Below are 27,459 nucleotides of genomic sequence, written 5' to 3' on the forward strand. Positions count from 1 at the left end.
CCCTATTCTCTATAGTATACAACCCCATTGTTCTCTATTCTTTATAATGTAGCACCCATTATTCTCTATTCTCTATAGTGTACAACCCCATTGTTCTCTATTCTTTATAATGTAGCACCCATTATTCTCTATTCTCTATAGTGTACAACCCCATTGTTCTCTATTCTTTATAATGTAGCACCCATTATTCTTTATTCTCTATAGTGTACAACCCCATTGTTCTCTATTCTTTATAATGTAGCACCCATTATTCTCTATTCTCTATAGTGTACAACCCCATTGTTCTCTATTCTTTATAATGTAGCACCCATTATTCCCTATTCGGTATAGTGTACAACCCAATTGTTCTCTATTCTTTATAATGTAGCACCTATTATACCCTATTCTCTATAGTATAAAACCCCATTGTTCTCTATTCTTTATAATGTAGCCCCCATTATTCTCTATTCTCTATAGTATACAACCCCATTGGTCTCTATTCTTTATAATGTAGCCCCCATTTTTCTCTATTCTCTATAGTATACAACCCCATTGTTCTCTATTCTTTATAATGTAGCCCCCATTATTCTCTATTCTCTATAGTATACAACCCCATTGTTCTCTATTCCTTATAATGTAGCACCCATTATTCCCTATTCGGTATAGTGTACAACCCAATTGTTCTCTATTCTTTATAATGTAGCACCTATTATACCCTATTCTCTATAGTGTACAACCCCATTGTTCTCTATTTTTTATAATGTATCACCCATTATTCTCTATTCTCTATAGTGTACAACCCCATTGTTCTCTATTCTTTATAATGTAGCACCCATTATTCTCTATTCTCTATAGTGTACAACCCCATTGTTCTCTATTCTTTATAATGTAGCACCTATTATTCTCTATTCTCTATAGTGTACAACCCCATTGTTCTCTATTCTTTATAATGTAGCACCTATTATTCTCCATTCTCTATAGTGTACAACCCCATTGTTCTCTATTCCTTATAATGTAGCACCCATTATTCTCTATTCTCTATAGTGTACAATCCCATTGTTCTCTATTCTTTATAATGTAGCACCCATTATTCCCTATTCTCTATAGTATACAACCCCATTGTTCTCTATTCTTTATAATGTAGCACCCATTATTCTCTATTCTCTATAGTGTACAACCCCATTGTTCTCTATTCTTTATAATGTAGCACCCATTATTCTCTATTCTCTATAGTGTACAACCCCATTGTTCTCTATTCTTTATAATGTAGCACCCATTATTCTCTATTCTCTATAGTGTACAACCCCATTGTTCTCTATTCTTTATAATGTAGCACCCATTATTCTCTATTCTCTATAGTGTACAACCCCATTGTTCTCTATTCTTTATAATGTAGCACCCATTATTCTCTATTCTCTATAGTGTACAACCCCATTGTTCTCTATTCATTATACTGTAGCACCCATTATTCTCTATTCTCTATAGTGTACAACCCCATTGTTCTCTATTCTTTATAATGTAGCACCCATTATTCTCTATTCTCTATAGTGTACAACCCCATTGTTCTCTATTCTTTATAATGTAGCACCCATTATTCTCAATTCTCTATAGTGTACAACCCCATTGTTCTCAATTCTTTATAATGTAGCACCCATTATTTCCTATTCGGTATAGTGTACAACCCAATTGTTCTCTATTCTTTATAATGTAGCACCTATTATACCCTATTCTCTATAGTGTACAACCCCATTGTTCTCTATTTTTTATAATGTATCACCCATTATTCTCTATTCTCTATAGTGTACAACCCCATTGTTCTCTATTCTTTATAATGTAGCACCCATTATTCTCTATTCTCTATAGTGTACAACCCCATTGTTCTCTATTCTTTATAATGTAGCACCCATTATTCTCCATTCTCTATAGTGTACAACCCCATTGTTCTCTATTCCTTATAATGTAGCACCGATTATTCTCTATTCTCTATAGTGTACAACCCCATTGTTCTCTATTCTTTATAATGTAGCACCCATTATTCTCTATTATCTATAGTGTACAACCCCATTGTTCTCTGTTCTTTATAATGTAGCACCCATTATTCTCTATTCTCTATAGTGTACAACCCCATTGTTCTCTATTCTTTATAATGTAGCACCCATTATTCCCTATTCGGTATAGTGTACAACCCAATTGTTCTCTATTCTTTATAATGTAGCACCTATTATACCCTATTCTCTATAGTGTACAACCCCATTGTTCTCTTTTTTTTATAATGTAGCACCCATTATTCCTTATTCTCTATAGTGTACAATCCCATTGTTCTCTATGCCTTATAATGTAGCACCCATTATTCTCTATTCTCTATAGTGTACAACCCCATTGTTCTCTATTTCTTATAATGTAGCACCCAATTATTCTCTATTCTCTATAGTGTACAACCCCATTGTTCTCTATTCCTTATAATGTAGCACCCAATTATTCTCAATCTCTATAGTGTACAACCCCATTGTTCTCTATTCCTTATAATGTAGCACCCAATTATTCTCTATTCTCTAAAGTGTACAACCCCATTGTTCTCTATTTCTTATAATGTAGCACCCAATTATTCTCTATTCTCTAAAGTGTACAACCCCATTGTTCTCTATTCTTTATAATGTAACAATCCATTATTCTCTACAGTGTACATGTGTTGCACCCCAGTATTCTCTGGTATCTATAGTGTACATATGTAGCACTTCATTATTCTCAATTCTTTATATTGTAAGATCCCACTACTCTCTATTCTTTATAATGCAGTACCCTATTATTCTCTATTGTCTATAATGTAGCACCATATTATGCTCTAACAGTTATAGCCCTCTTGTTTATATAAGCGAATAAACTGTGAACAGGAATGGCCATCGTCGCCAATTTGCAGGATGATACAATCTACTGGGTAGAGTTGTTGAACTGACGTAAAGCAAATTAATGATATAAGGGTTTTCTACAAAGCTATAACAAGACAAACTAGAATACAAAGGTGTTATGATTGAAACTCTACTTCAACAATTTTTATTTCACACCATTATGAGCATTTGACAGTCTTAGAAGTATAGCGTTGTTTGAAAATTACAGGAATGAAAGATCCAGATCAATCTCTGGTGGAAATTCAAAACAATTGCTATTATTTTGATGATAAGCATGGGAACTAACAGTACGAAACACAAGCAATGATGTCGGACTGATACACATATATTTAAGCTCATAGTATACTGCAAAATTTCCTTTCAAAATTTATTAATTGTATTTAATTCTCGCGTACCCTTTATTTGTAGATAAAAAAGAACCACGTAAACACCGATAATTTGTTATGTATCAACTGTATGTGTTCTATAACAGTGTGCTGCTTTTCCGAGTTTTTATTGAAAATTAACTTGAACATAAAAGTTATTCCACTATATACGGGAAGGAACAGACAATCAGAGTTACTTGTTATGTGATTGATTCTGAAGGAAAAGGTTTTGCAATTTGATTATATATTCATAATACGACAAAATGTTGCCATCAACTTCATAGTGTAAACATTAACACTTTATAGTGTATCACTAACCGCTTATATAACTGCTAAATGATTAAGAAAGGTCAGACCTCTCCAGCTGTATTAACAAATGGTTCAGTATGGTGCAATGGAATACAATTTAAAATAATGAATTAAACGTTCAGAACTACTAGTCTCTTAGACTTTGTGTGTAACTTTCTCGTTCTTTTTTGCTTATTTTTGATCCAGCTTTTTCAATCTGATTTTTACATTTTATATAGCTTCCCTAAGTAAAATGTCCATGTTCTGATATTAGACAAAATATATAGTTCAACATGTTCAATCACAGTCTGCGTGTGTCTGAAATACATTTATTTAATCCATTAAATAATGCATCCGAGACTGTCTGTAGAACTTTATAAATCTACAGACTTGTCTTTGAAGACTGTTCGAGTTTCCTTAAAGTATGGGGTTGCACTCGGACATTTGGTTGGTTTCGTTTTAAATTTAAGAAGAGTTTAAGTAAAGCGGGAATTGTGGAGACTTTTTCTTCGTAATACCCTCAGCATCATACGGAATACAGTTATTGTGTGTAATATTCAATGCTCAGGAGTAAATAATCCTTATATGATTTGAGAAAAGAGGCAAACGATACCAAAGGGAAAAAAACTCAAAAGTTGAAAATAAATTGACAAAGACATGGCAAAAAAAACCAAAAAGACAAAAAAAGACACACAACAGAACACAAAACACAACATAGTAAACTAAAGACAACACTAACCCCATCAAAAAGCGGGTTAAAAGAACAACATGAAGAATTGATTTAATTTTGTGATAGATTTCGTAAGATTTTGATTTGACAGTATTTAGAATTGAAAATTCGTACTCGCTTTTTGAAACAAAAAAAATTATCAGGCATCGAAACAAACAGTCGCAAATAATATTCATTATCTTCCAGAAAATGTACTATCTTGCTCCAACAACAGAAATGCATATTCGGTTGTAGATAGTTTGACAACCTCTTCCTCGAAATTTAAAGGGAGTTTCCTCACTTACTATGAATAACGATGTTATTCAGGGTACCGTGTATCTATAATAATGCACCTTTCAATTCATGATTGATATTTGTTTATTTATTATGCCTAAAAGACAATCAATATATTTTGCATTAAATGCTTATATGTTTACGTAATAGCTTTGAACGTTTTGTGAGTGTTTTAACACATGACTCTTTGTGAACTTTAATAATTTATTAAAAATCGAACATGTAAGCCAAAAAAAAAAAACAGTATGCATTGACTGTTTTGCGAACTTATTTACCGAATTCAAAGTATTGCGTTTATGAATCCCCTGTCAATAAATGATGCAACAAAATATATTATATAAGCTGCAATATATTTTGGATGGTGTAATATAATTGCATCACGGCATCATACACATTTTGTTAAATACATGCACATTCGGACGTATTGTCCACTGTAAGGAGCATAGGCATTAGCTATTCTCAATTTAAACTTCCCGCTTTTACCCGTGTAAATAATGTTATGTGTATAATGCATCTCAGAATACATTCACTCAAACACCAACATTTTATAAATCCCTCAATGAAAGCTCTTAAGAATCTAACTAAACCACTCATTTATACGTCTGTCATCTATGCATCTTGATTGGTGTATGCATATGTACTTTAGTTCACATCTTTGCTTCAACTACCAAATCGCCTTTTTTATTTGAATACGGTAGACGTTTTTTTGCTTTTGATTATCATTCATATTTTCCAGTTAAATCAGTTCGAGTTTATTTTAGAACTATTGTCAACACAAGTTGACATATATTTCGCTTTGGTATATTGATACCATTGTCCCGAATACGTCGGCAGTATGGATAATGCTTTAATATGTAATCACAATTTACCGATTCGAATGTCCCATGTTTTATATATTTATAATTGACATCATATTCCTTGTAACATTCACTCGATTGTCCGACTGTGAGTCACTAGTGTGTATTGGAGATGTTCTGTGGTCCTAATTCTTGCATGCTCATTATCTTTTTTTTATTCCTTTAAATGTTTCAATAAAATTAATGAAAGTCGTCGTAATTATTCTTTTGATGAAAGTTAGAATTACTGTACGATATCACTCCATAGTTGGGCTCCGTCGCGGTCTATCCGACATGCAGTGTGTTCCATTACAAACCCCAACGTCCTTCTATCGTACCATTTTTCATTTTTAAGTTCAGGAAGAGAAATAACGACCAATTATTTTCACTGCCGACATATCTGTAAAACATAAACATAAATATGAGGAAAGAGTTTTTCCTTTGTTTCCTTAATGTATGTTTTTTCAAATGATGATTTTGATATCTTATATTTGCTAATATCGGAAGAACATAAAGCTTCAACTAAATGCCAATCATCATAATAATCATACATTTATGATATTTATTTATGAACAAACTGACCAAACAACACACGTATAGAAATACTGCTGTTGAACTTTTTTAATGATTAAAAATAAAACATGAAACTAATTTTATTCATATGTTTGTCTGAATACAGAAGAAAAAACTATAACATAATCATCATATATTCAACTTAATGAATAGAAGGCTGACATGAGTTCACGACAAAACATTTCACACTCACGAATGATCAAGGTATATATTCTATGTAATTTTAGTTTAGTTGGAGGACAAATATTATGACAATACTTGGCAAGAATTGTAGGTCACAAGTGATTTAGAATTTAACATAGAGATTAAACTAAATATAAGATTCGTACTCAAAATACACCAACTAAGATCCTATACACACCAAACGTCACATTCTGTACATGTTTTACAATTAGTTTCAAGTAATGACCACTGGTTTTACATTAAATTTGTTCTCATCTGTACATCAGTTTTAATTACCTCTTTATGGTAAATGTTCAACCAAGTAAACAATATGCACATGTAATTTACGAATAGGACTGTAAACTGTTACATCAGTTAGGCGCAGACCAATTCATATTGTTTTTAATTATAAACTTTTTTTTGGGGGAGGGGGGGGGGGGGGGTTTCAAGGGGATGGTGGTTAGATAAATTGTTTAAATTCCATTTTTTTTTACAGAAAACATACATTTGTTTCAGGAAGGGGTGAGGAAAATTGTTTCATTCCATTGAAACTGAAGGACGGGGTAATCAACATGGAGTTAAAAAAATGTTCCTTTATGTTATGGATGAACAATTGTTGGTTTTTAATAAATATGAAAAATAATGGTTTGTCGCAATAAGATGAATGGTTAATACCTTCAAAACATTGTTATATTGATTTGTAGAACTTTGAGTGTTCTAAAGATATCACAATTAAACAGGATAACACAGCATAATTGTAGGCGAAAAAAATATTTTGAAAATAAGGGATTGATTGATTGGTGGTTGCTTCATGTCTAGTGGCAAATATTTCATACGTGTTCAGGACATGAACAAATTCACAATCAAAACAATAGGTAGGTCTTATAATAGAAGCCACTCGGGACGAAGTTCAGTGAAATTTAGACTGTCATTCGAAAATTAGAGTATATTGGATAGAGAAAGAGTATACCCCTTACAACAGGTCACCTACAGACCATTGAAAGTGTTGTTGCAAGGGTTTTTAATGTGCTCTGATCTCTTTTTACACAAGTTATCAGATTTAATGTCCCCATTCTGACAGGTCGTGGCTGCATACTTGTACATCCCGCATAGCCAAACTGATGATACACTTTGACAAGGGTTTTACTGTCGATTGTAAATAAGACCTAAGTAACAATATTTCTATTACCCCAAAACCTTAGTGGTGATTTTGAAAATTAATATTCTGGACTGGTACTAACTGTTAACAATAATCTTTTCCAAAACAGGTTCACAATAAATATTTTTCCCTAAAAAATGCAGGACTTTGCAAGAAATAGTTGTATACAAAAAGAAAAGAAAAAATGTTCGTGCTAAATAATAAAACCGTTATATCAATAAGTAATATGCATGCTATCAATATATCTGTTATCGTGTTTCCGGTTGAAAAAATCTGTATGCATAATCTGGAACTGTTTGAAAATTGAGTTGTTATAAGGACCGTACAAAACAGACCAAAATTCATCTTTTATTTTGTATTTGAATGTTCTAAAATCTATCAAAGTCTTATACACATATATGTGCGCTTGCATAAGGTGAATTCATATATTGACCCAGCTCAGATGTAAAATGAATATTCCATTAGCAAAAAAGAAAAAAATATTAGAAATCATTTTTTTTTCAATAATTGTAACCTCCTTAAATATTCATGGTAAAAACCACGTTTTTAATATCAAGTTATATGTATACTTAACATACACGAGTCCTATATTGACTATGGACTGCATGTAGTCAAAACCTGATTTAAAGTATATGTAAACATTGAATTTTATCAATGGAAACGTAATAAAGTTTATTCTAAGTGTTTAGTTAACTTTAGCTCAATGTGAAAACGGCCTAAGACAACAATTTGAAAAAGTACATACTCTAGGACTGAGAACAAGCAATATTCAAAAATGTTTAAGGTTTTTTTTTTTTTCTTTTTTTTTTAATTATGGTTTTATGTCTAACGTTGCAGCAACAAACGTTGATTTTTATATTTAGAATTGTCATAACGTTTTCAAAGCTATATCGTCAGATAATTTGTGTTCTGTCTTTATTGGGTGTGTCTTGACCATTGAACAAACCCTGACATGTTTTCTGTTATGCAAAAAGTAAAATAACAAAATACCGAACTCCGAAGAAAATTCTAAACGGAAAGTCCCTAAGCAATGGCAACTCAAATGATCAAACACATCAAACGAATGATAACAACTGTCATATTCCTGACTCGGTACATTCATTTCCTTGTGTAGAAAATGATGGATTAAACCTGGTTTTATAGCTAGCTAAACCTCACACTTGTATGACAGTAGCAAAAAATGCCATTATATTGACATTGATGTGTGAAGAAAACAAAAATACATAATAGGTAAAAATGTCAAAAATAGGGGTACAGCAGTCAACTTGTGTTATAATCTTAATCACAATGAAAACAAACAAATAGGTCAACATAAAAAATAAAGCATATAGACAAAGCACATTAGTAAAAACGAAATACAAGAATACAAAAATTTAACATAGCAGAATAACACAATGACGGGATGTATACGTACAGAGCCACGTCAACTGGATATTACCAAAAATAGACTAAACAGTAAAAGTAATAGTTTACAAAGACAAATGAAAGAATACTATAACACGTTTTAAAGATGATAAACAACGTCAGTACCTATAATCTATATTTCAAGACCATCGTGTATTATTTGTGAAGTTGATAAAGAATATTTATCAACAAGGTCTTGTTTAAGAAAAAGGACGAGACGTTCTTTGACATACTCCTGGTTCATCAACTTTCTGCTCACTGATGACGTTTTATAAAGACTTGGTCGATTGGTTAAGTGATTTTCTGTACACAAGATTGCATCAACATTTAAAACAAATTAAATTTGGCAGGGTCATGTTGTTTACTAGACTGACTTAACATGTTTATGAAGTTGAAGACGTTTAAAGAACACAAAAGACTAGAAAAAACTAAAGGCATTTACAAACTTATAATTATATCGCATAAAGACCAAATAAGCACGACAAAGAAAACTTAATTGACGTGGCCAAAAGTATCTAATTATTTCATGTTTATTCTTAGTTAAAATAAAAATTCCTATATATAAAAATATGAAGTGTTTGTATGATTTCCAGGAAAGCAAATCTCCACCACTGCCAAAATTGCATATAAGTTAACAAAATGTAGTCACCGTGTAGCCTTCCATATAATTAATCAGTTATAGGACATCGGACAAATATATAAGTTCATGTTTTCCATTTACCTTCACTATACATATGTTTGTAGCATCCGCAATCAAGGTAAAAACTCATCAACTATACCTGGCTTATATTACGCGTAATTTCAATCGTTATTTTTCTGACAAAGTGTTCGGTTTTAGGTGACGTTAGTTGATGTCATGTGTACGTTTGTTTGGCATTTCATTGACGTAGTAAATTAAGATAGAGAATTTATATTGTAAAGGGATACTTTCCACATGATTTTTTCAATAAATGTGTTCAATGATGAAATAAATATTTGACAGGGTTGGATTTTTTAGATAAGAACACAAGTTGTTTCAAAAATGGCAAGCAGGCACATTGATTGTGAGTTTAAAGATGCATAGATTCAGTTATCCTATCAATCATTCAAAAGACCTGATAAATCAGCGTATAGTAAAATAATTTTTTTTAATGGTAATGTAACTTATATGAATCATGCGCATCGGGTAAGCCATCACCTGACACTAAAATGATTTTAAAAAGCGGAAGTTACTATTTTCACCTTCACAACAACTAATTTGAACATGTACTTTAAAATTATATCTGTAGAACACAACCTTAAAATATATTATAGCAATATTTACAATGAAGGATATATAAAACAGGAAAAACAATGGTTAATCAAGATACTGCATACTCTTTCTTAAACTGTAAGTCAGATGTGTTAAGCAAAATCTTCGACTGAAAAATAAATGTCTTTGTTCAAAATACAGATAAAACAATAGGTTCATGTAAACACTATCTGTGTATCCATATAAAATTAAAAAAAAAAATTGATACCTACTGATTGTGTGTGATGTACTTTGTAAAGTCTAGTCTGTAGATAACAAACTGTTATGCAGTTGATCCAAACTTGCCAATATCAACGCATATGCGCGAAAAACAATCATTGGACAATAGTGTTTTCAGTTTAAATGTGTGTATTGTGACATGAAAAATATTTCTTTTTTCAAAATCAATTGGAAAATTATAATCATTTGCTTGTGCTGATGTACTTTTAAACATTTTTTTACACGTTTCTATAATAAGTTTTGAATTAAAAAAAAACATAAAATATTACTCACCTTTTGGTGTCAGTGGAATTATTTAAGGTTATGTTTGTGAATACCTCATATATAGACGTTTTAAACATTTCTTTAAATGAAAAAGGAACACATGAATCAATTCGTTAGATTGAAATTAAATATATAAAACATATGTATGATTAAACTCAACATACTAACATGTGCAAATTTAGAGACATGTTTAATCAAATATCAATTAATTCATGAGATAATGGTCATTGATTTGAAAATCATTTGTTCATGGAAGGGATATTTTGTTTTCATGAAAATATTATTCGAAAAGAAGCAAAAGTAAGTACAAGGTTTATTTCAAATATGACATTATCAAATTAGTCAAACTAAACCAATAACACATCGTATAATATAGACATGATGTAAACGTGTCATAAAGTATTTAGAAAACGTCTTAATCATAATATACAATGTTACATGTCACTTATGTCGTTTTAGTGAATGAAATAAGGTTGTGTAAATGTATGTAGTTCAAATCTGTATGGAAAGAGGGGCAAACACGATATTTCTATGACCTATCGAATTAGACTAGTTATCGGGTTTGTCCTAACATGAGCAACACGACGGGTGTCAATTATGGAGCAGGTTCTGCTTACCCTTCCGGATCACCTAAGATCACCCCTAGTTTTTGGTTGGGTTCGTTTTGCTTAGTTTTTAGTTTTCTATGTGGTGTTTTGTGTACTATTATTTGTGTGTTTGTTATTTGTCTTTTTTAGCCATGGTGTTGTCAGTTTATTTTCGATTTTTGAGTTTTAATGTCCCTCTGGTATCGTTTGCCTCTCTTTTCTAAATGTATTACAAACGTGTAAACATAAAACTTAAATATTTATCGATTGAAACATTATTAGTAACTAAAATTTAAAACTCGTGATTATGAGGTAGAACGAACTATATGCATCCCTCTGTAAGACTACAAAGTAGGATAAGTTTATTCGTTTGTACTATTTTTTCGTCTAGGTTTTTTTATTATTGATTACTCATAGCTGATATCCAAATGGGAACGTCAATAAAAGACTGCTCTCTCATATTCATAAACAACCGTTACTGCATTCATTAAGCTAGATAATAGTGTTAGTTAACCTGTAAATTTTGTTAATTTAATACGAATTAATAGCTACGAGATAACGTTGATTATATAGCTGCATGCACGTACAAACCGTACATAACTATTTCACAATATTGAGACGAAGACACATACAAAAAGGTTAGACATCGTTAATTAATGATACATACAAGTTGCCGATGAAATTATTTAAATTACATATATGATATGCATAATATATTTAGGTCAATAAATCAAACATTTATTGCAAACATTTTTTTATCAAATTACGTGTACAATTTATCCTTATTGTGCAATATGCATTGTGTGTATGCATGCAATTTTCTCATTTACAGACTAACATACATTTGTACATATTTTTTCATTCTTCTTAACAAGTCATTATTTACACACATTAAATTTTATATAATCAAATAAAAAGACATTGCCAATCATATATGAATTGATTCGTTAAGAAATACCCACATGTTTTAAAGCGATTTTGTTTATGGGACTGATAATCCTCTCATTCAAAGCTATGATTCCTTGCCTGGCTTTGGCTTTACCTTGTGTTCTTTTTGGTTTATAAGCTCTTCATTTTTTTTTTTTCATTAAGTTTTGGATTTTCAAATATTTCGGCCATATATTCACTGAAGAGACATGTGATCTGCATCGGATAGAAATTGACTAATGCACGTATTCATGTACATGTATCATACTTTGAATGATTTTGGAACATTCAAATACGAAATTAAAGATACTTTTTGGACTATTTTGTAGGAATCTTATATCGACTTATTTTCAAACAGTTACAGATTTTGCAAAGAGATTTTTTCAACCCGAAATAAGTTAATAGATGTATTGATAATCATGTGCATGAGGTCGATTTCTATCCGACGAAGCTCATGTATTGTGGAAATGCGCATCTTGTGCAGAAAAATTGGTAACGTTAATGAGATTTTATCTTGATTGACTGAAAGATATAAACAGTATACGAATATGTCAGAAAATTTATCTTTACCCTTTTCTTCCAATAAGTATATTCTTACCATCATAAAAAAGTACACCATGAATTGTCTCTGTATCTGTGTGTACGACATCTGCCATTGTTACTGGTGATACTGTGACTTTTAATATTTGATTACCATTTGAGCAATATATTTTGCTACCATAAACATAAATGCCTATGTTTGTTCTGGTTTTATTCGTGCTGACTACTTTGATAGCATTTGTTCCATTGAGATCAGAAGATTCCAAATCTCCTCTTTGATATTCCATCCAATACAGTCGTTTTTTGTTATAATCTGAAATAGAAATGGTGTTCTTAGGTTTACTCCATCAGTTTTGGTAGTTGTTTTATTTCAATATGGTGTCACATGGCATTCATGTCGTGATTATATTGAAATAAAATAAACACAATTATCGCCTCACAATTGACACACGATTCATTACATTGATCAATGATAATGAATACTTAGCAAAACAAAATAATTATACAAGTAATACTAGTTATAAATATACAAATAGTGGAATTGTTGATTAACATTATCAAGGCCTGACCAGTAACAACAATTTAGAGTTTAAATTAAGTCTGGCAGGTATATACAGTTTTCACTAGTTGTTCAAATCATGTGTTGTCATTTCTAACCACTCGCGACACACACAAGTTGGTTGAAAAGTTTTGTAATTTTTTTTGTCGAAGGGTGTGTGTCAGTTTTCTCGGAATAACCACGAGCCTTTCGTGGTTACTAATAGTTTATTCTTATTATGTGAAGAATGGCTGTATGAATAATAATAATATTATTATTATAATCATTATCATGATTATAGCATTGTTATTCAATGGAAATCCTTAATGTAGATTAAAACACTCTTTATATATAAACCAGCTCTTACTAAAAAAGTAAAATAACAAAAATACCGAACTATAAGATTTTCAAAACAGAAAGTCCTTTATAGAATTGCAAAATCAAAAGCTCAAAAGGTTAAACACAACTTACGACCGGAAAACAACTGTCATGTTTCTGACTTGGTACAGGCATTTCCTTATATAGAAAATGGGGGATTAAACTGGTTTTATAGCTAGCGAAACCGCTCACTTATATGACAGCCGCATTGAATTCCATTATATTAACAACAATGTGTGTGCAAAACAAACGGACATAATAGGTAAAAACGTCAAAAATTGGGATACAGCAGTCAACACTGTAATACAATCTTAATAACTACATTATATGTAATTAAACAAATAACAGTTTCAACAAAGAATCACAAAATGGCATATAGACAAAGAACATAAGCAAGAATGAAAGACAATAATTAAAAATTGACCAGAGCACATCAACACAATGACGGGATGCATGAGTACCGATCCATATGTGTATAATAAAAATTGACTAAACAATAAACGTTACAAAAAAAAAGGACAAACACAGGAAACTTTACACGTACAATGATATAATTAAGAGGATAAACAACGTCAGTGCCTAAAATCTATACTTCAAAACTATCATATATTATTTGTGAAGTTAATACAGAATATTTATCAACAAGGTCTTGGTATCCTTCAATGATTTTTTTAGAAAGAGGACGAGACGTTCTTTGACATAACCTTGGCTCATCACCTTTCTGTTCAGACACTGGTGACGTAAAGTCTGAGTAGCAGTGTCAAGCTCTTGAATACCGAATGAGTAGGGAAATGTATATCCCATTTGCAGGTGAAGTTGGTATGTTGCTGCTATGGTGGGGTAAGTTTATAAATTCAATTAAAATCGACTCGCTTGTCATAGGTTCTGTTATTGAGATGACCGCTTATGTCAAATTCGAGGTATAAGTCTAACAATTGAGGTAGAGAAGGCCGTGTCTGTTGTTTGTTTTATTTCAAGTTCCGGGGGATATATTAATGGGTTCCAAATCAGAAAAGTTGGATTGTTAAGTGAAAAAACATCATCAATATATCTAAATGTGAAATTAAATGATCGGGCATCTTTGATTGTCATGTTTTTGACAAGTGTCTGAAGTAACTGCAACTCGTATGAAAATGAGAGGAGGTCAGCAAGGAGAGGCGCACTGTTCGTTCCCATAGGAATACCGACAACTTGTTGAAAAAAGTATCCCTCCAAATTCAATAAATATGTTGTCATGAGAAATTCCAGCATACTGATCACTTATTGCTCTGTGTAGCATGTTTTACCTTTTTGTTCAACCATCTTTGTTTGAGTATTGGTGTTAAAAGCTACTGTTAACAACCGTGACCAAGGTCATGCTGTTATTAAAAAAAATAAAATATTGTTATATGAATTAAAAGAACCTGTCTGCTTAATGTTTTATTGTTTTGACTGCTCACATATTTATTTAAGCGGGGCCCTTTTATAGTTTACTGCTTAGTATCCACAAGGTTGATAGTCAATAGTTCACCCGTTATTGTTCACGTTATTCTTTGTTTAACTCAATGGATTGTTATCTTATTGGCAATAATGTCATTTCCCTAAATTTCTAATTTTGAAACATGTTATGGAAACAGCAATTGCTATGGGGTATTTTACACAAAAATTACACCATTTTCGACTGATTGACATATTCATAGGTCTTTTCTTTTGAATATAATTTTAACATAAGAAGTTAGCATCTATGGGTCACCGTACGGCAAATGTTTGTTTTTTAACATTTTGTAACAGATAGAAGGATTTAACAGACTTCACTTAGGCAAGTCAAAAAATAGAAAAAGGACTTTTTCTGTGTACGTCACGGTCTAAAAAGAAATGAAATAACGTGAAATGACATGTTTGGAGGTTTTCTGAATAAACTACTTTAGTTGATTTAGCAAAACCCTTCAGAACTTTAGGTCTCAAATACCCTTTGACTCCGTACTTTACCTGGTCTTTTTATATTTTTATTTTTATTTGAGCGTATCTATGATACGTTTCTCCTAAGTATGAACGAACATTCCAATACGTTAACGTATTTAGTTACTTTTTTCTTTCATTACATTTTCAGAATACATAGTTGTATGTTCTGTTCATGCTTTTCCTTTATATATTACTTAATTTGTAAATATGATTCTGATAAGCTTTCCACTTAGAACGAAAACACTACTTCTACATCATATCATAAGAACTGACTACTTGTTCACGGCTTACGAATTATGGATAAAACATATTTTTGTCATTGAATTATAGCAAATTAGATTGAAAAACGTCTCGCTGCAACCTCTAAAAAGGATGCAAGAAAAACATTAAATGCAATCGTCAACACTTTAATCTAATTCCAAGAGTCTTCTATCATCATGGAGGCTATTGATCATCAATACCACATATTTTATATCCATAGTGTCTGGTTTTGTTTTAACATAAGCTATTGAGTGTACACACCTATACCCAAACCAGTTACATCTACCAACTCTTTGAGGGTCTGTTTGTCAGCACCATTTAATCTTGATCTTCTTATTTTGTTTGTCTTTGTACTATAGTACAGCCAGCTGTAATCACATAATAGAACATACGTGAGAGAGTTGTGAATAAATGGTGGTAGTCGACTTCAGATCATATTTAGACATGTTCCTTAAAGGGAAAATGTTGTCGTTTAGACTGAATCACCTGAAACCATTTTTATCTTTTTCAAAGAATGTTTATTACATCGATGTTTTTTTCTTTCTTATTCGTTACTATTTAGTTTATATCACGTAAATACCCTACGATGATATAGTAGAGATAATCCGTCATATTTATTATGCGGCATTGACAATAAAACGAATAACGACGATGACGATGATAATGATGATGATGATGATGATTAAAGTCCAGCAGCAAAATAATGTACATATTCAGAACGAGAACATGTTAGTTTAATATGACTATTAACCCTGCTTTGTACTAGACCAACACGCTGAGCCAGATTTTAACGTGCTAGTTGACAAGGTAACAGTCCGCAGGAAGACAAGTTATCTTACCCGGACACATTATTCTGACTCCGAGCCGACCAGTCTTTGCGCTTACTCCTTAATGCCGCGTGCTTAGCGGAGGAGCAGCAAATATCAGTTTTTTAAGTCTTTGGTGTGATCCGGCCCACAACCTCCCGCACTCGAGGCGAACACGCTACCACGAGACCACCGAGGCGTTAAACGAATACCATATCTGAACCTAATTGATTACATTTTCATGACATTATTACTTTTCAATAAATAAGTACCAATTTAAAACCCCTTTACTATCAGTTGATTTCAACAATCTGCATCCAAACGATGTATTCTTACCTATACGTTATTAAATGTTTAATAAGAATGTTTGTTCCCTTGAGTAAAAATGGTGGTAACAACAACCACTATTGGAATTAAGTAAATGATAATAATGGTTGTTACAGTTGCTGTATCGTCAAACATTACCGGACTTATCATCGGTGCTGCCTCAAATTTCAGAATATAATATTCACAGAAGAAACAATAACAAACGACTTGTTATGATAAATAAATAATAGTATTCACTAACATTTGAAAAAAAAGGAAAATGAAAAATGATGTTTTAGCATTCTCAAAATGCAAGGATGACAACCTCAATAGTTTTGACTATTTCCTGTGAAGTCCCAAAGATTTGGTTAGATAATATGTTATAGATAATGCATAGTTTACGGTGTTTTCTTGTCGTATAGCACACCGAGGGGTGTCAGGATTGATCAAATGAAAGGGCAATCCTGACAGCCAGAGGTGTGTTATACGACAAACAAAAACTTTAAATCTGCATTATCTGACTTATATATCGTCAAAATACATTATTTTCTGCAATGATTTGCAGGATTTGAATACTATTTTACCGAAAATACTAAAGTTGTATATTCTTTTCGGATACGTTCAGGTTTATATACGCCTTACGGCTCATTTACAATGTGTAATAAAATCACTGATTGATTTAGATATAAACTTTAGAAATCATTATCCAGTTACAATGAAAATATAACTGTTACAGCATGAAGGAAGACACAAATGAATTGTTACGGTGTATAAAAAATACAAGTCACTTTGTAAGTTGTTGTCAACTTAGATTAAAAAGGGGGAGGCTATGTTTTTTTTTCGTTTTTCTTTTTCATGACAATGTTATCGCGGAAAAGCAGATTATTCTTTCAACAACTTTTTATCAACTATTCAGAATAAATTTTGCCACTCTTCTGTCTAGCAATACATTTTTTTTTAATACTGAGAATCTGGATTTAATATTATGCACATATACCCACCCAACATAAAGTTCACGGCCTTTACTCTGTAGAAAATAAGAATATTTGGTCATGTGATCATTTAATCATTTGATAGAATAAAATGTGAAAATAAATGTAAAAATTAAAAACTGGCCCAAAAGAAGCACGCAATCGTGATACATGTACATGTACAAGTAACACGAAAAACGAATATGCGAAGAATTATTCGCAAAACAACGTGAATCAATAGGATTTTCAAAATCCTACACCCGAATGTAAATGTGTTAAATCTGGCTTGTTTTAAAATTGTTATGAAAAATTTTGAATTATTAAATTCGTCTCATATAATGTCTCTTTATTGTAGCGATAGATTAACAAAACTTAACATTTGTTTCGAAAGTTAAAATGTGCGTCAACGACCATTTTTTAGTATTTCAATAGAGATGATTGTTTCTGTCTTAAGCATTCAAGCCTGAAATGATGGAAAAGTAAAAATGTAAAACCCCAATTGGCAACATCACACGATAACTATCAAACGACTTAAATGTTTATTAAATAAGTTAATTATAGTTTGCATTTTAATCAGGGAAAATAATGACCTTACACAGGACATTATTTTATGTGTTGAAGTATTGTAACTTGGTATCGTCCGGGTTGATTCGTAAAAAAAAAACCTTACGTTCTGTAAGAAAATAACTCCGTATAGGTATATAATGTTACTTATCTTTTGAATATTGTTCCCAAAAAAATGCCAAAATAGAGAGACAAGAGCTAAACACACTGAACATAATTTCTACATGTATATAGGTTCACTATTGTAAATAGTCTTTGCAAAATTTGTAAACAAGTAAGTAGTAACATATGCACTTCTTCGACATATTACACATGTTTTACTGAAGTTTCAGCGATCTTCTTTTAACATTGTAATGTGATGAAATTAAATGATAAGGGAACCCACGTCATCCCGCCCGACCTTTCGCTCGTAAATCAGACTGGCGTTACAAACATAGAATATAGAAATAAGAAAATGATGTATGATTGCCAATGAGACAAATATCCACCAAAGTTCAAGTGAATTGGATGTTAGCAATTGTAGACAACCATACGGCCTTCAATAATGAGAATAAAAACCTAACTTTATAAAAGGTCTTGACATGAAAAAAATATGAAACAATCCAATTGAGAATTATAACGGCCTAATTTATAACAAAACAATTTCCTGAAATCAAATATTAGGGATTAATCAATTACAACGACTAAACGACAAGCTTCTGACTTCGGACAGGCACATTACGAATGTTGCGGGGTTGAACTAGTTTACTGGCGCTAAATCCTCCTTTTAACCTGGGACAAACAGAACAACATTAGAACAAATTTTGAAAATCAGTTGAAAAGGGCTCACCTTATCAGATCAGACACAAAAAAAAAAAAACAAAAAAAAAAACACGAAAACACAGACCGGATGTGGCAGCGTATCTATACATCCCAAAACAAAAAAGGCACCAAGTAAAGACTTGATAATACTCGAAGATACTGTAAGCTGAAACTAATAACAACTAATAAAAAGAATCATGTATCTAAGACTAAAATATCAATCAATACACACCCAACACGCCATGGATTTAGTGTAAAAACGTCATTAATAGAAACCTTGACATTGTTCATTGCTAAAATATAGTCATCGACAGAGTGTAATTCCATGTATTTGTGTATAACATTAATATCAACTATTGATATCGAAACCAGCCAAACTTGCAAACCAAATTCTTGTCTCTATGGAAGAATATAGAAACAGGTTTTAAAAGATTCGTGGTATCGAAATACTTGACTAAAGAATTTTAGTAAAACATATATTACACTCATTCAAATTCAAAGCGTCAATTCAGACACGAGTATAGCGAACGAGTTGTGATATATAAATGTTGTGTACAAGTTATCATTTTGTACAAATTATAATTTGTACAAAAAAGTTGTACAAATTATAATTTGTATTTGGACTTTGTACAAATTATAATTTGTAAACAAGTGCCTGTACAAATTACAATTTGAACACAATTCAACTAAAATTCACTTATAACTTGTACAATAATTTATAGTATGTATTTTGTTATAAAAAAAAAGCATAGATATTTATATAGTATTAAATGTTAGTGATACATGAATACCAGTTAATTCTGATAGTACAATGAAAATTGGCCTCAGTGGCAATTCTGATAGCATAATAGAAATTGACCCCAGTGACAATTCTGATAGTATAATAGAAATTGGCCCCAGTGACAATTCTGATAGTATAATAGAAATTGACCCAGTGACAATTCTGATAGTATAATAGAAATTGGCTCTGGTAACAATTAGGATGATATTGACGTTGAATCACCAATCATTCGTGCCAAGAACCGTGAGCTGGCTGGCCAACAGATCCAAGCCGAATATCTAACCATGAAAACGAAACAGAAATTATCAGAGCTGGCTGTGGGGGATAATGTCATTTTACCAATTCCTCAGTATGATCGTTCCTCAACTGAAATCAAATTGAAGCTGTTAAAGCCACATCTTTATTCGCAGCAATGGTTTCTGAGCTTAAAATTTTGCTACGTGAAACAGTTAAAAAGCTTTCAAAAACTGATGGTCAGGGTTTTCTTTCATATAGATACAAAGGAGGAGAAGCACTTCTCAATATGTAAAATGTAAATGTTAAAAATAAATGAGTTTGTGCGATTCCCGATGCCATAGTTCACTCACACGCTCAAACAAATGATGCAGAAATATTTTTGTATTCGGTAAATAAGGTTTTTTGTGTGGTCATTTAATAAAAAATTTATAGTGTATCAATCCTTTTTTTTTATAACAAAATCAACAATTTGAATTAATGTACACGTTATAGGTTGGACTTTGTAAATACAGCTTTTTCACAAACCACGCTTCTTTTGGGGAAATATAAAAAAATCATCGATATTTTGTTTTGTTTACGTACTGGTTCCCAGATATGATCCCTATGTTTCATCTTAAATCGGGAATGTTACCAGTATAAATGCACATGGTAGGGGGTGGAATTGAATTCTAAGAAAGATCATAAGTGATGTGAGGGGTAGTGCAGAATTTTAGTACAAGTTTAAACTCTAAGAAGTTGGGGGTATATAAATGTTTAAAATATGACGCACAGCCCTGTGTATTTACATTTGAATAAAAAAGTAGTGCAAATCAACTTTCCATTTTAGGACATTATTTTTTACGAAACTTTATAGTAAAAGTTGCACAGTTCTAGCCGTAAAGGGAGTTCCTATGGGAAATTGCATTGTCTATATTTACTGAAATGCAACCTATAAGTGAATTTTAGTCAAAATATGTAAAAATTTCAATTTGTACAAAGTAAAAATACAAATTAGAATTTGTACAAAATGATAACTTGTACAACAACAAAAACACCGTTAGACGGTGCCAGAGGAGCATCACCTCCAAAAAAATAAAAAATCGTCCCTTTGGTCGTAAATTTTTGTTAAGACTTCTCGTGTAAAACTGATATATCTAACTCTAGAAAAGTTCAGTTATTGGTGTTAATATTGGATCTATTTAAAGTAAGTTAGCTGTGGTGAATTTCGGCAGTATATTCAGAGTATTCTTGATTATTATGAGAAAATATCATCAAAATAACAGTAAGTATTGTTAAATTGCGTTATCAATCAAATCGAATTTACACAGATAAGCTGGTTTTGTGCTTTCTCTATTATCCTATTATAACCAGATTCCCAAATGCCGTATTAATTTTAATTCAAACCTGTTTACGTAATCTAATGTAATAGCATATAGTTGATCATCTTGCAGAATGAAGTTCTTATTTGTCCCATCAAAATTACATCTATAGATCTTTTGTTGGTATATTTCTGTCCAATACACATGATTCAATAGCGGGTCAATAACCAGAGCTATTGGTTCCCTTGCACTTATTACCAATTTAGTGCTATAAGCTGTATCAGATGGATAACGAAACCTGTGAAATGTAAATAATACTTTTGTATAATTTCACACTTCCTTAAATGAAATAAATACTTTCCGTGCGTTCGAAGCGCTTTCCAGGATTTTCTTTCGTGAAACACAGCAAATTATTGAAAACACGAAACCAACGAAATATATACAAAACATTTGTCAGAGGTGAAATTATTGAACAAAACCATAACCCATTGAACAAGACAAAGTGGTTAGCATGAAAAATGAAACCAAGGTTATTTGCTCCCATGTAAACAATTAAGATGAGAATAGATTAACAAAGATCTAATTATCAACTAAACAAAACAAAATGAATGTGACACTTGTTTCGTCTTCACTCTCTGTATTTTGAGGATATGAGGGTTCGTCCTACGAAAATATCTAATTTTCATTTGTATGTTAACATCTCTCTTTGATTGTAGTTTTCTCTCTCCCAAAACAATCTTTTCATATTTGAAAATCCCTAATAGTACCTTATGTACTTTAATTGAGGTTTTTGGCGTTCAGTCTATCAGAATGATTCCTCCAATATATTTTATGATTTAACCATTATATTTTATTAAAATTTAAGACCATTGTTTTCATTCTTATTAGCAATCACTACAGTATATTATATTATACTATGTAAGATAAACTAATTTGGGGTAATATAAATGACGTGGATATATTTATAAGTAACTTAAGGTTTATCAGGTCTTTGTATGGACTTCAACAATAATGGAAACCATGATCGTTAAGTAGCTAAAATGCATCAATATGGCGAAATATGAAATAATTTAAACAAGAAAAACAATAAACATAATACAAAACTCAGAACTTCATTGAATGATCCCGACTTAAAACAGGCACACAATGAATACATAAGGTTGCACACAATTGTTTGTGTGTAACTGTCACTCTAAGCTGGAACAGTATTGTGACAGCATAAGTTAGGAACCAACTGCTTAAATCAGTTGAAAAGGATTTTAGTGAACGACGCAGATCACAAAACTATAAAGTCACACAGTAGTTACTATTTCTATGTAGCAATATTCCAGCCTGCATAAGAAATACATATCTCCAAGTTGATATGATTTTCCAGGGCTTGCATTTCCTATCACCATTTCCTTGATAGAGGGTTGTTGTCCACAAGGAAGCTATTAAACCATCAGTCCCAAGTGGTGAAGTTAAAATAATCTCTTCGTAAGTTTTAAGGACGCCATCAGAAGTTGGTTGACCGTTATGGAATATCCGTTTCATAGATGTTCATAATGTCGTAACTACAATCCCGTCAATTTTTCCCGAATGTGAACTACCGAATTAGCCTTATTACCGGATATTTGTACTTATATGAGCAATACGACGGTTGTCTTATGTGGAACAGTGTCTACTTACCTTTCCGGAGCACCTGAAATCACCCCCAGATTTAGGTGTTCGTGGTGGTCAGTCTTTAGTTTTTTATGTTGTGTTTTTTGCATTTTGTCTGTTGCTTTTTTTTTCTTTTTCAGTCATGTCGTTGTCAGTTTATTTTTTGACTTATGGGTTTGAATGTCCCTCTGGTATCTTTCGCCTCCCTTTAAATGTAAGATGATTAAAGCCAAATACAATTAGTTGTCGTCTATAATAACTTTCAGTCAATCTTTTAACATTTTGCCAGAATGCTGAACCATTGATAAAATGGGATTCCTGAAATTGTATTTAAATATATAAATGATTCCAGCCAAAGTCAGGAGTACTGAAATACAACATACACATGTATATATCAATTTCAAGATTATAAGAAAATGCTTTGATTGATTACCTCAAAATGTCGTCTTTATTATGCCTCGGGAAAAAATATATCCAGTTTTATAATCATAGTCTAAGGAATATATATTACTCTGCAGATTGGATACTAAAGTTGATACTTCTCCATTGAGCAAGTTTATTTCTTTAATTGAACCATAAATTGAATAGATTATCTTGTTTTGAAGCCCTGAAATGAAAGAAAAAAAAGCCAAAACATTCTATTATAATTATACTCTAAGTTTTCTTTCTTACATCCCCCCCCCCCCCCCCCCCCCAAAAAAAAAAAAAACCAGCACCAGCTAGTGTTGGCTTTGGTCGCAGTATATTTTTGTTTTTATTTATGAAGAGAAGCTGAATTATCTACTTAAGCTTTAAACAACACATTAAATTAATAGAGATTACCCGTTCCAGATGCTTCGTGAAGTGTAATAAGTTTTTTTTCGGGAAATTATGTTCTCTGTTGCAATATTTATGTCTTTTTACCTTATTATTTCTATATTTATTATACCAATTGCAGAATAATCTACAATGGTAACATTCAGAGCTTAAGCCCGCGTGAGTCTGAGAGAATAATCCACGGAGGCCTTGACATATTCATGGTATTTTTATTAAGCAAATTTTCTCTGTCTTCTTTTTTTTTCTTATCATATATTACGTCATCGGGGACAAATACTTGCCTCCCAATACCGCTAAACGTATATTTGATTAGAGCCAACAAACAAAAAAACACACATCAACTAACCATAGCACGTTTATTCAGAAAGAAAAAAATTATATCACATGACATATTGCATCATTACACAAAGGGCCGAAACTGTCATGACTTTGCTATAAATCATATACGACTATTTATAAACACATAACACTAACTAGATTAAGTGTTTACTTTAACAGCAGTTTCAATGAAACCATATTAAAAGATTAAACGTTGGGACGAAATCAAGGCTTTAAAAAATTTGTTTAAGTGATTCACATGTATGTTTGATTTCTGACATTTATGTCCATCAGCGGCATAAATAAATATATGTATATAGCTTTTATTTTAAAATCGATTATATATAACTGAATTGGCATGGTTTTTACATACATTCAAAGATACGATCCCTTTATAAAAAAAAAACCTGTATATTAATAAATGAATAAAAACGCTTGAAAAGTGAAGTTGGTAAATATTGATCATATGTTTTTGAAAAGTATTTTTGTCGAACCTTAAACAATAAATAAAAAACAATATATATAACCATCAATAGCGTTGTTTCATACATATTTAACTATGAACAACGCGCACATTATGTAGCGATATCATACAAACAATGTCAGCTACATTTAAACATTTATAAAAAGAAACTTTTTGAAATACAGATTCGAACCATGAATCTAATATTCAGCGTGCAAATTCAATCTTTTGGTAAGTATAAACTACAGCTTGAGTAGCGTTGTTTACTGATTGTATCAATTACTTTGTTTTTTTGTATCGAACACCACACGTGTCGTCTCGTTGGATCTCTGAATGACAACCTTTTTTGACAACACTTAACTAAAAAGGTTATAAGGTACGACACAAATGTTACCATATAACATTGTGTTCAACAAATGTTCAACCCTTTTTTCTAAGCAATATAAACGTATATAAGGTACAGATGATCACCTTTTAAATTGTTACACGTTGTATTCATTATTTGTTGTAATAAGCATTGCGTGATCGTTTTTGTTTTCGTTTATTTAAGAATAATTTATATAGTATTATGTGAATGACTATTTAACTACAAGCATGTCCCTTACCTCTACTGATGAAGCAAACGAAAATGAGCAACTTAATAAAAACACAAACACTGTATTTCATCATGATGTTATCTGCAAAATATAAAGAATTTATTGTTAATAAGTCAAAGTAAAACACAATTCTCAATTCAAATTGTGATGAAATATTCAAAAATTAATCATGTTTAGATGGTAAATGCAAATATCTATTATTTGCATCGGGCATTTTTTATCCATATTGTTGTTTTTTTTTTTAATATCCAGGCTGTTCTGTTAGCTAAATGTTGTTATATTGTTTGCATTTTCTTTCAAATAAAAAAAGGGAACATTAGTATAACGCTGTTTAATAAATCGATTAAGCAAAACCAAATCAAGGTTACAAACTAAAACCGAAGGGAAAAATCTACTTTAAGTGGAAAACAACAGAACAACAGAAACACTGTACTGCAACATTAAACAAATTTCAACATACACAGAAACGGACTAGTTTATAGCAACTGACATGTTCCTGACTTGGTACAGTACATTTTAAGATCATTTAATGTATAAAAAATGTCACGAGTTTATTATAACTTACCCTTAAAGTGACTATAAAACAAGATGCAAAAGCATTATATGTCCAATCTGTAATCCTTTTGACAAGCAAGGTAGATAATGAAACGCAAATATAAATTGTTGTAACTAAATTCTTCCGTATCAAGTTCCCTTGTTGATGAAAGAATGACCTTTCAGATAATCATATGTTTTTTTGTTTTTTTTTATTTGTATGAAAACTGGGTTTGTCGTTCCGCATTCTTTGTAATATTTAAATTTGTAAAAAGAATAAATAACAAAACATCTCACTACTAGTGTATTTAGTTTACATTTAACATAAATTAACGGATACAAAAATAATTGTTCCACGATAAAGACAAGGATACAGTGAGTTGTTAAAAATAAAATATTCGTATCTGTGTACCTTTAACAAAGACAGTATTGCTTTTAGACCATGTGATTTATAGTGTTTCGTTTCAACTATTGTATTTAAGATTAAGTCAAATAATGTAACACCTGTTGGAGACCTTTATTTTGATGATTTTGTACTAATATTGATAACAAAATTGCTTTCAGAAAAAAAGTATATCTAAAAATACTTACAGTTTAAATAAGCTAGTAACTTAATAAATTATATTCACAACCGATAAAAACTATATATCCCTGTTACCAGTATGACTGCAGTGAAACTATATTATGACATGGTCGACACGCTTCAAAAACATGATACAAAAAAAAATTATAAAACATGATTCAACAAAAAATGTAAACCATAGGGTATGTAGTCGTATGTGAGATAAGGGAAAAAGATAAGTATATTCATTAAATATTCCACATGCATTAAATTAAAATGTGATATGATTGATTGCAAATGCTACAACTATCCGATAGAGATAAAAAAAAAAAAACGAAGATAAAAGTAATGATGGCCAATGTCAGCCTTTAACAATGAAAAAAACACAAACTGTAAAGTCAGTTATTATAGACCTGGACATAAGCAATGTGAAACACTCCAAACGAGAAAATTGACGGCATAATTTGTAAAATCCAACCAACGAAAAACAATTATGACAGACAGGTACAGAAGACAATCGTAACATTAAAGCTGACATGGGACAGCCACATGGATTATGAGGTTGGGTAAATGTGCAAATGATATGGTTATAAGTTCGTATTTTCAAAACAAGGTCTTAACTTTGTGTTTATGCTGATCATGGTTTGCTGTAATTGAGAACGGAAAATCAAATGCATATTCAGGACGGAAACATTTAAATGTGCCCTTCTAGACTGACATGCAAAGCCTTATCAGATTGTACATTCAAGAGATATGGTAAACTACCAGACATTTTTTTTTTCGAGCCAACCAGTCTTTGCTCTTTTTAATGTTGCGTGCTTAATCAAGAAGAACCCTTATCAAACTGTTAGGAAAGGATATGACCTGACCAGAGATTCAAACCGAAAATCCTGCTTTCCCAACAAAACAATGCAGACTAGCTACTACAAGATAATCGATGAGTTGTTTTATCCAAATGAAATGATACAATATAAGGATTGGAGAACAAGCATAATATAACCATTTAATTTGGTAGTGTAATATGAGAAATATTTCTCTTAATGTTACACTTATCTATTGCTTGCATTCATGACTGTCGTACAATGGACGGCTTATAACAGAAAATGCAGAACGGCAGAACAATTATATATAACTAATATGTTTT

General features: G+C 31.4%; 1 long non-coding RNA gene across 2 annotated transcripts; it reads right to left on the reverse strand.

Annotated features, from left to right (window-relative positions):
• Window positions 1–4,607: 4,607 nt before the first annotated feature.
• On the reverse strand, window positions 4,608–26,620 carry LOC127736845 (uncharacterized). 2 transcript variants are annotated; one of them, XR_007999213.1, is made up of 7 exons: window positions 26,345–26,620; window positions 25,229–25,300; window positions 23,460–23,633; window positions 21,471–21,683; window positions 15,883–15,989; window positions 9,979–12,816; window positions 4,608–5,777 (listed from the first exon to the last, which is right to left on the reverse strand). It is a non-coding gene; the product is annotated as an uncharacterized LOC127736845 (long non-coding RNA). The 2 variants fall into 2 exon arrangements; XR_007999214.1 differs by lacking the exon at window positions 26,345–26,620 and adding an exon at window positions 25,785–26,245.
• Between the last annotated feature and the right edge of the window lie 839 nt (window positions 26,621–27,459).

This window comes from Mytilus californianus, unplaced genomic scaffold (assembly GCF_021869535.1).
Source record: "Mytilus californianus isolate M0D057914Y unplaced genomic scaffold, xbMytCali1.0.p SCAF_38, whole genome shotgun sequence".
NCBI classification, from domain to species: Eukaryota; Metazoa; Mollusca; class Bivalvia; order Mytilida; family Mytilidae; genus Mytilus; species Mytilus californianus.